Genomic DNA, 10,852 nt, shown 5'->3' on the forward strand with positions numbered 1-10,852 from the left:
TAAATATTTTTCAATTACTACAACATTGATAAGAATAGCCCCGTCTTATTACAAGTAAGCCAAGTGATTCATGAGTGTCTCTCCATTTAATTCCTATTAGTTAGTTTCACTCTAACCTAGGGTCAAAATTTAATCAACTTGTGTAAATATTATTTTTATCTATTTCCCTTTCCTTATCTACCTTCCCCTGTTTTTTTTTTTTTTAAATACTACTCCGTCGTGTGAAAATACAGATACCTATTCAGATTCCTTACACTGTGCTTTTTCCCTCAAACCTTTGTGCTATTTCACGTTGTGGTGATTCGCACCTATATCCTAAATAGTGATTCAATTTCCCTTATTAACAAAACAAAACACAACAAAACAAAGAAAAATTATTCAATTCAAACTCAATCCAGATTAGGAGGTATTATCTTCCTAATTCCGATTATCTCCCTAATTATACTATATTTGCCACCCAGTTTGTAACTTTTTCAAGTGAGTCAAATGTGTGCGTAAACCCATCTTTGGAAACTATAAGTTTAGTCGGGTATCCCCATCGATATTTTATATTTTTTTCTCTTAAGCTTAAAGTAGCTGGAAATAATTGCTTCCTCGCTTTCCTTGTCTGAAATGAGAGATCCGGGAAAACCTTTATATCCTTAAATTTTCCCTGATCTCTTTCCGTTTGTCTTGCTGCTCTGAGAATTTTTTCTCTAAAAGAGTAAGAATGACAAGCAATAATTATATCTCTTGGGAGATCATCCGGGAGTGTTCTTGGTTTATATAATCGATGCGATCTTTCAAGAAAGTCAATTTTACCCTCAATATTTATTTTGAGATCTTTAAAGAACTCTATGAGATAATTTGCCAAATTTTCTTGTAAGATAGATTCCGGAATATTTCGTATTCTTAGATTGTTTCTTCTTCCTCTATCCTCCATATTTGTAGATCTCTCCTGCAGTTCCTTTATCATCTCTTGTTGTTTCTCAATAGTCTCTTTTTGCTTCTGTAGGATAAATTCCAAATCTCCTATTTTTTGTTCGTTGACTTTGACTTTTTGTCCAATCAGTGCTAAATCTTGCTTTAAATTGGCAAAGCTCCCCTGCATTTCTATTTTTATTTGTTCCAACTGTAGATCTAAACACTCTTTTAAGTACGCTGGAGTAATTATTTGTTCTTCTAAGCGTTCCTGTAGGTCTATCTCATTGGGGTCTCCAGAGACCTTACTTGCAGACATTTTTTTTGGCATTGATACCGAGGAGATTTCCAAGGTGCTTTTATCTCCTGGAGCATTGAAAACATTTGAAAGCCTCTTTTCTTGTTTTTCCCGATCTTTCTTTGGGGGAGGCTTTTGTTCTTGTCTTTGATCTGCTGTTTTCCTAGTTGTCATAATTCCAATCTGTTTTGCCTCGATTTTCTAAGACGCTTTTCTCTTTTATTTATTTTCTATAGAAATTTCCTGTCCCTTCCTTCCCCTTTGCAAACACAGCTTCTCCCCTTCTCAGCCTCCTTTGCCTTCAGGGAGGTCAATGGGCATGGATTATATTTAACTTAATAATTTAATTATTCCACCTGCTCAGGGGTTCACCTTTTTCCAAATCTGTCCACTGTGAACAGCAATCTTGTTGAGTAACAGCTTTCTAAGTATAAGTTTACCTTCACGACAGTGCCTGATTCATAATATTTGGGCTGATGTCGTTTAACTGTGACTTCTTAAAAAACGCCGTTTAGCTGAGGTACCCTGAGGGACCTTACTACTATATTTTCCTTTTTTTCTTTTTTCCCTCTTCTTTCCTTCTCTTTTCCGCCTTAAAAGGTGATCACTTTAACTGTTTCCTTGTTATTTGATTATCTTTGGAAATCTCTCAGAGCTGGTTGTCAAACCGGGCTTTTTATTATATTATATATCCTTCGTTTTTCTCTTCCTTATCACTTCTGCTGTCTATTTTCCCAATTTCCTCCCAATAGGGAAAAAGAGAAAAGATGAAACAAAAAACAAAAAACAAGTCCTTTCAAAACTCACAGCCACTCCGACTCCCAGCTCAACAGGGAGTAATTATTAAGCCCAGTTTCCTTTCTCTTTAAACTGTCGTATTTAATTGATATTATAACTCACTCAAGTTGTTATTTCAATAATCAGCTTCCAATTCCAGCTGCCCTCAGCGTTTTCACATAACTCCTTTCTATATGTTTATAAAAATTTTGCCTCACCAATATGTCTTTCCACGTAGCAAATGGCTTGGAGGTAGAGGCAGACTTAGGAGGCTGGAGCCTGGAGCCGGTTATCAGCATAACCTGTCTCTCCTGTAATGCATGTCCAGGCAGCATACACATCGAGGCAAACAGCTACAAAATCAGGCGGACGGTGTCTTCCTCAGCGTACTCGTCGTGGTAAACAGCCGCACATTCAGACGGATGGTGTCTCCCTCATTCTCGCGTGGGACTCCAGCTCAGCTCAACCCGTCGGCGTGCACGCTACGCTCCCTGCGTGACGTCACGTCGTCATCCCGCCTCCGATGTCTATCTATCTATCTCTGTCTATCTGTCTCTGTGTCTATCTATTTCAATCTGTCTGTCTATCTCTTTTTATCTATCTGTCTTTGTGTCTGTCTATCTCTCTATCTATGTCTATTTCTATGTATGTATCTGTCTGTCTATCTATCGTGGGTGACCCCCTTTATTGTAACAGGTGACCCGTTTTCTATAGTGGTGGTTTTCTTTACTACTTAACTACCTACTGTGTCTTTGTTTGTCTTTCTGTCTGTATGTCTGTCTGTCTCTCTCTCTCTCTCTCTATATATATATTTATATATATATATATATATAAAGTAGGTGACCCCCATTTACTGCTGCCTCTTTGGGTAACCCCCATATGCTTCACTTGAGTGACCCTCCAGATTTTTTTTCAACATTTCTTTCACATTGGGTGACCCCCAATAATTCACAAAGGGTGACCCCCTTTTATATCTGTTTTTTTCTTAATTCATTTTATTGGTATTTTAATTTAAAGGATCACTATAGTGTCAGGAAAACAAACCCGTTTTTCTGACACTATACAACCCCTTCAGCCACTTAATTTAATCCAGCGCGGGGCTCCCTCAGCGCTGGTGACCACTACTCTACCGCCGACGTCAGCTACCGAGTGGAGCGGAATGCGCATGCGCGCTCATTCAAAACAGTCCATAGGAAAGCATTTCTCAATGCCTTCCTATGGACGTTCTGCACGCTGAACGCGATTTTCGCATCCAGCGTCGCAGAAGCGCCTTTAGCGGCTGTCATGAAGACAGCCACTAGAGGTTGGATTAAACCTGCTATGTAAACAGAGCAGTTTCTCTGAAACTGCTATGTTTACATCTGAAGGGTTAAAACCTGGGGGACCTGGCTGAAGTGGTCTGGGTGACTATAGCGTCCCTTTAATATTACCCTTTCATACTTTCATTATTGTCAATATGTCTCACTTACAAGAATTTACTGTTTCCGCTGAGCTCAAATCATGACTCTTTTCTGCCATAGCGGAGTCTATGGCCAAAGCCCAGGGGACCTAATGTTTATTTGGCAATGCTAACTCAACAACACAAAGCCGTCTCATACAAGATTGACACAAAATTGGCAGATTTGAGTTCTAAAGAGCTCAGTCCAGAGGCTAACGGCCTATTGTTTGGGGATCAATTCATGAGAGACCTCACCAGACACGTTTATGTTTTCACCTCTTTTAATAAAGAGACTGTTCCGCTCTCATCGTTTTTCTGGCAGGGCCGTTCACCATAGAGGCCGAGCTACTGGCAGGACTGCCTTCACAGGTTACAGGCCTTGTCCCACTGAACCTTGGAACTCGGGTTACACCTGTCCCCACAGACAACTCTTCACAAACAGAGGATCTATCAGAGGACGTGGGTCTCCGTCACTCAGGGGCTGAACTGCTGCAGGTAACCAACCCACCTTATTTTCTAATGCATATTGCTGACTGGTAGCCCATTTATTCCCACAGTGGTCTCTCCTCACTCAGGATCCTTGGGTCCTTTTCTCCCCTTATCAGGTTTTAGGCTGTTTTTGTGGACTATTCCTAGAATAATTGCCTTTGGGCTCTGTCTCCCACTGTCGACCTGCACTGGTTTTTGCCATACTGTCTGTGTGACCCCCTGCCTCTGTTAGACTCTGTTACTCTTTGCCTGCACTGATATAAAGCCTCTCAGACTCCCCTTGTGTGCCCTGAAGGACTGCTTGAGGATGAGTGACCCCCCCATAACCTAACTGTGACTAACACTGGGTACCTGCTCCCGTACCCTGACCGTGACTTACACTGGGTACCTGCTCCCGTACCCTGACCTTGACTAACACTGGGTACCTGCTCCCGTACCCTGACCGTGACTAACACTAGGTACCTGCTCCCGTACCCTGACCGTGACTTACACTGGGTACCTGCTCCCGTACCCTGACCGTGACTTACACTGGGTACCTGCTCCCGTACCCTGACCGTGACTTACACTAGGTACCTGCTCCTGTACCCTGACCGTGACTAACACTGGGTACCTGCTCCCGTACCCTGACCGTGACTAACACTGGGTACCTGCTCCCGTACACTGACCGTGACTAACACTGGGTACCTGCCCCCGTACCCTGACCGTGACTAACACTAGGTACCTGCTCCCGTACCCCGACCGTGACTAACACTGGGTACCTGCTCCCATATCCCAACCGTGACTTACACTAGGTGCCTGCTCCCGTACCCTGACCGTGACTTACACTAGGTACCTGCTCCCGTACCCTGACCGTGACTTACACTAGGTACCTGCTCCCGTACCCTGACCGTGACTAACACTGGGTACCTGCTCCCGAACCCTGACTGTGACTAACCCTGGGTACCTGCTCCCATATCCTAACCGTGACTAACACTGGGTACCTGCTCCCATATCCTAACCATGACTAACACTGGGTACCTGCTCCCGTACCCTGACCGTTATTAACACTGGGTACCTGCTCATGTACCCTGACCGTGACTAACCCTGGGTACCTGCTCCCGTACCCTGACTGTGACAAACACTGGGTACTTGCTCCTGTACCCTGACCGTGACTAACCCAGGGTACATGCTCCTGTACCCTGACTGTGACTAACACTGGGTACCTGCTCCCGTGCCCTGGTCAGTACTAACACTGGGTACCTGCTCCTGTACCCTGACTGTGACTAACACTGGGTACCTGCTCCCATATCCTAACTGTGACTAACACTGGGTACCTGCTCCTGTACCCTGATCGTGACTAACACTGGGTACCTGCTCCCGTACCCTGACCGTGACTAACACTGGGTACCTTCTCCCATACCCTGACCGTGACTAGCACTGGGTACCTGCTCCCGTACCCTGACCGTGACTAACACTGGGTACCTGCTCCTGTACCCTGATCGTGACTAACACTGGGTACCTGCTCCCGTACCCTGACCGTGACTAGCACTGGGTACCTGCTCCTGTACCCTGATCGTGACTAACACTGGGTACCTGCTTCCATACTCTGACCATGACTAACACTGGGCACCTGCTCCCGTACCCTGGCCAGGACTACCACTGGGTTCCTGCCCACGTACCCTGGCCAGGACTAACACTGGGTACCTGCTCCCATACCCTGACCGTGACTAACACTGGGTACCTGCTCCCATACCCTGACCGTGACTAACACTGGGTACCTGCTTCCATACTCTGACCATGACTAACACTGGGCACCTGCTCCCGTACCCTGGCCAGGACTACCACTGGGTTCCTGCTCCCGTACCCTGGCCAGGACTAACACTGGGTACCTGCTCCCATACCCTGACCGTGACTAACACTGGGTACCTGCTCCCATACCCTGACCGTGACTAACACTGGGTACCTGCTCCCGTACCCTGGCCAGGACTAACACTGGGTACCTGCTCCCATACCCTGACCGTGACTAACACTGGGTACCTGCTCCCATACCCTGACCGTGACTAACACTGGGTACCTGCTCCCGTACCCTGACCGTGACTAGCATTGGGTACCTGCTCCCATACCCTGACCGTGACTAACACTGGGTACCTGCTCCCATACCCTGACCGTGACTAGCACTGGGTACCTGCTCCCATACCCTGACCGTGACTAACACTGGGTACCTGCTCCCGTACCCTGGCCAGGACTAACACTGGGTACCTGCTCCCGTACCCTGGCCAGGACTAACACTGGGTACCTGCTCCCGTACCCTGACCGTGACTAACACTGGGTACCTGCTCCCGTACCCTGGCCTGGACTAACACTGTAACACTGGGTACCAGTAGCCACAGTTTAGAGTGGACACTAGTCACTGCTGAGACAGTTGGCACCGAGGAGCTGTTGTGGTGATCATGTATCTAAAGATGGCAAACAAATATTTTCACGTGTTTTCAACATTTGTGCTTTCGAAATGTAAGTATATTATTTTGTTTCTTTATAACTATAACTTGTTAACCCAAACTTTTATAAAATCCATGGATGGATCCACAAGGAGAATGCAGGTTGTCCCATTTTATGATTATTAATATTTATCACGGGAAGGGTAGTGGCATACTTTTTATTTTAATTCTTATTTCAATAAATGTAAATCCTTAACAGTTTTTTAATATTCAAATCCCCATGACAGCCTATAGTATCTGTGTTTCGTTATTACTTACATTTGTTCTTTATCGTTACAGCAGTTTGCAATAATTGCTGCATCTATAGACCCCCCTTATTTTGGATTCATTCAATACATTTCATTCACTGTTCAGTGGATAGACCCAGTATTGTAGCAACTGTATATAATTAATGGGGATATATTAAAACATTTCCCCATGGTATATTTCTAGAACATCCTTTTATTAAAATCACTTTGCAAAATAAATTGACAGTACATTACCGTAATCACAGGAAATATAGAGTGGGGGGTTGTTTACTAAATTATTTTAGTTTTTTTGGCATTTATTTTAACTCTTTTAATTTCCTGTATTTTAGGTTGGTTTTAATTGTTTGAAAATATGGCTAGGCCCTGTAGCAGCCAGTGGATGGACGGTAAAAATGTTTCGTTTGTTAGAGAATTTTTGTTGCAAAGTACCTTTGGTTCTCTGATTTTTTTTTTTTTTGTTTTGTTACTGCCTTTTCAGAGCACCAGACGGCAAAGCCAAATATCTGCTGGTGATCAGCGAAAAGGAAAGGAACCACCTGGTACCTTAAAACACTGCCCGTGCTTGATTTGTATATATGTATGCGTATAATTATCTCCATGGTGACTGAACCAGTTTTTGCATTTTATAAAAGCTCACATTATTTTTTCAACATGTTCCACTACCCTCTGGCAGTCTGATAAGAGCCGATAAGTTCTATTTGAGTTTATTTTCCATTCTCTATAACACTGCTTTGATACATGTCTGCTATCACCTCTCCCCTGTGTAGGAAGCACTGTAACCTAACAGGACAGTTCTTCTATTTTAACACCATCAGAGCGATCTTACAGTCAAATCTCGAGTCTTCTCAATTCTTTTGAGACTTGGCTGTCAGAGCGCTCTGATTGTTTGGCTTACTAACCAACCAATCAGAGAGCTCTTGGTCATATTGCAATACGCTTTGCGATAGCTATCACAGGTATCAGGGTTCATACTGCGGTGAGCCCTCCATGGGTCAACATGGATTATTTTTTATTGCGCCACATTTTTATTTTTATTTTTTTATTCGATAGGGCCTGTTTTATTTTAATTAGTGGCATCAGTTATTATAGATTTTTAATTGCCCTCTTTTGGGGCTGAAGAGCAGAAGATTTAGAAGAAAGAAAACGTTACAGATTTTAGATTTATTGACAACACCCTCCTAACTATTTTTAGGGTGTGGTGGGATAGGTACAGACTTCATTTTAGTGGGGTGGCTTGGGTTTTGGGGACCCCAACATTATTACAATATAAATAATTTAATGATTACTTCATACAATTAATGTTCACAAAGATCCAGTCTTCTTCTTATCTTCCCTTGAAAATATTTAGAATAATCTAGTTCACTGGGCATCATACCCAATACTTATGTTGGGTCACTACCTTTACAGAGGAAACGTCTGTAGCCGTTTCAGAGACCGATGTGTGTACTGCTGCTGCTTCATTGTCAGTGGAAGTATCACGGGACGTAGAATCATCATCGAACGGGTATTTTGGATATTTGTTATCAATATTGTTAGGCCATTCGTTCTTTAAAGAGAAACAATAAAAGTGTGTCAACTGCTCACACTAATGTGAGAAATTTGAAACACACAGAGGTCAGAGTGGTGGTTCCAGATCCACCAATTAAGGGCTTGTACCCGGTTTGAAGTATTGAAGAAAAATTAGAGTCTCAATAACAAGAGAGGGATTCTAAGCTGTTTTAAATACAATTAATAGAATAATAATATATGTAGTGACTACACCAAAAGGCACTGAACCATTTAGGACCACAAAATAAGTCCACTGATATATAGCGTGATATAGGGTATGAATTCAAAATCCACAAAGTGGCTCAATATAAATGAAAATAACTTTATTAGTAAATTGAGAAAGAGAGAGAACACTTTAAATGGAATGTAATTGATAGGACTCAATACAATATATCAATATTCTATAGATACTATATACCACTAGGCAATGAAGGGGTAAACTGCAGCCTTAGAAAAAAATGTAGTGGGTAAATCCCCAGAGATACAAAAAGCTCCACTTGCTTACTCCTAAATGGAGAGCCTAAGGAAATAACTCTATGACTCCTATATTGAACACCTTCAAGGGTGTACTAAGCTGTCCTTAATGCTGTATAGTGAGAGGGAAAATCCCCCAATAAAGCAAGACAGCCTGTAACAAAGGAGAATAAAGAAAGAGAGCTTATATCGCTGTAACTCCTAAGAGAAACACCTTCAAGGGTGTTCTATGCTGTCCCTACATGGAAAAGAAGGAGGAAAAACAAACGGACTGTCTGCAGCTAAACTCCCTTCAAAGCAAGTAAAACAGTGCTTAAAAAATAAACATAAATCAAACAACTAGTGCTACCATAAATGTGAAAAAGTAAACAAAACAATGCGCGTTTCAGTGCGTCTGATGCACCTTCGTCAATGAAAACGTTATGATTTCTCAATTAACGGAGTATTATTAATAAAACCAGCAGAAAGCAAACAGCAGATAAATAAAGTAGAGGTTACCAGTGCCTTCTGCCTATGCACATTTAAACAACAGGAGGTTTTTAGTTTCACTCCAACGTTCATTAAATTGTAAGCTCTCCTACCCAGTAAGAAAAACCTCTTGCTGAGTCCTACACTAACAATTCACCTATTCTCTTTCTCCCTACCCCTTCCATTCTCTTGGCACCAGACTAGGTAAGTGAAAATAAGCCGGTTGGGGAAATGTCTGCCCTCCCTCACAGGTCCTTGATCACAGTTGCCTACCAGACAGATGTGTGCTACCTGAAGCATTTAATTCATATATTAGATCTTAACTAGGACATTTCCAATCAGAATATCGTCATATATTCAGAATACAAAATACTTTCGAATTGCTCATAGTGACATAGCTCATATATATCCCAATCTAAATTCCATATTCAGATTTTATCCCAGCCAAGACTAATGGCAATATATTTTAATTAGTCTGCAATGATTAATATAAGTGTACATGTGCCCAGATGTCACTCAACATAAAATCGTTTCCAGCGAAGTGCGTCGGGGTCAGAGAGCTGTGGTGACTATATTGGAGACGTCCACAGTTTACTGTAGAATCATTCTACACACAGACTACATCTGCTTAAGCTAAAGATATTCTTAGTAAAGTCTCACAAACACCTGCTGCTTTTTTTTCTTCCTTTTTCAATACATAGTTTACTCAAAGTTCACACAATATTACATAGTTTTCACGGACGCATTATAGGAACAAAAATAGGTGATTTAGTCCTAGGAGATATCGGAAAATACTGACAAATGTTCCCTAACCTATTACACTCTTCTCTGAGAGATGCTTTGCAGCTTTTAGAAAATACGGTCTCGCTCAGCTGATCCCCAGAATAATTCATCTGCCACTGAGCTAATTTTGCAATAGAAGAATGGTAAAAAAAAAAAATAAAACTCACACTGATAAAGAAAAAAAATCCCAGAATTTACAAAAATTAAACCACAAACAGAACCTCTAGGCTCCACTGTAGCAGTTATGGAGTCACAGTACGTTTTCCTTCTCTTGTTCGCTGAAGTAGAAATCAGGAATTGGGAGCCAATAAGAAGCATTGGATTGAACGAGGAGACTGGTGGATGCATGGGGTAAATCTTGACGTTGGGAAAAAATTGCATTTAGGGGATCCCTGAATCTAGAAAAAGGCAGAAGAACACTATAGCGTTAGCAGAGTGTTTGTACTCCTAATGCTAGGGTTTCTTAAAAAGGGGGAATTTACTAACAAGCGGAAACATTGAGCATCATTTTAAAGCTGAATAATATTCTTAGATTAACCCCTTAAGGACCAAACTTCTGGAATAAAAGGGAATCATGACGTGTCAGGCACGTCATGTGTCCTTAAGGGGTTAATACAAGGATTTTACTGTCAAATACGGCACCCAAAAATATACCCAGGGCGGCCAGTGCCAGGCACTCATGGGTTATGTACACAAAATAGTAGGTAAGTGTGCTGAAATAGGCGCTTTTAAATATTGAACAGAAGAGATACTGTGTCAGCAGCTACAACATAGATATAGGAACCCTCCTTCCTATAGAAGTATATGTGAAAGCAAAGCACACAGAAGTGAAAAAAAATAAATCAATAAGTCACCCCTAGTGTGTAATTGGAGCGCTTCATATAATACAAACGTACCCCTAGGGGTTAACACCGTATACAGTCTATAGGCAGTATATCCCAATATACAAATC

This window comes from Pelobates fuscus, unplaced genomic scaffold (assembly GCF_036172605.1).
Source record: "Pelobates fuscus isolate aPelFus1 unplaced genomic scaffold, aPelFus1.pri H_1, whole genome shotgun sequence".
In the NCBI taxonomy this organism is placed as follows: Eukaryota; Metazoa; Chordata; class Amphibia; order Anura; family Pelobatidae; genus Pelobates; species Pelobates fuscus.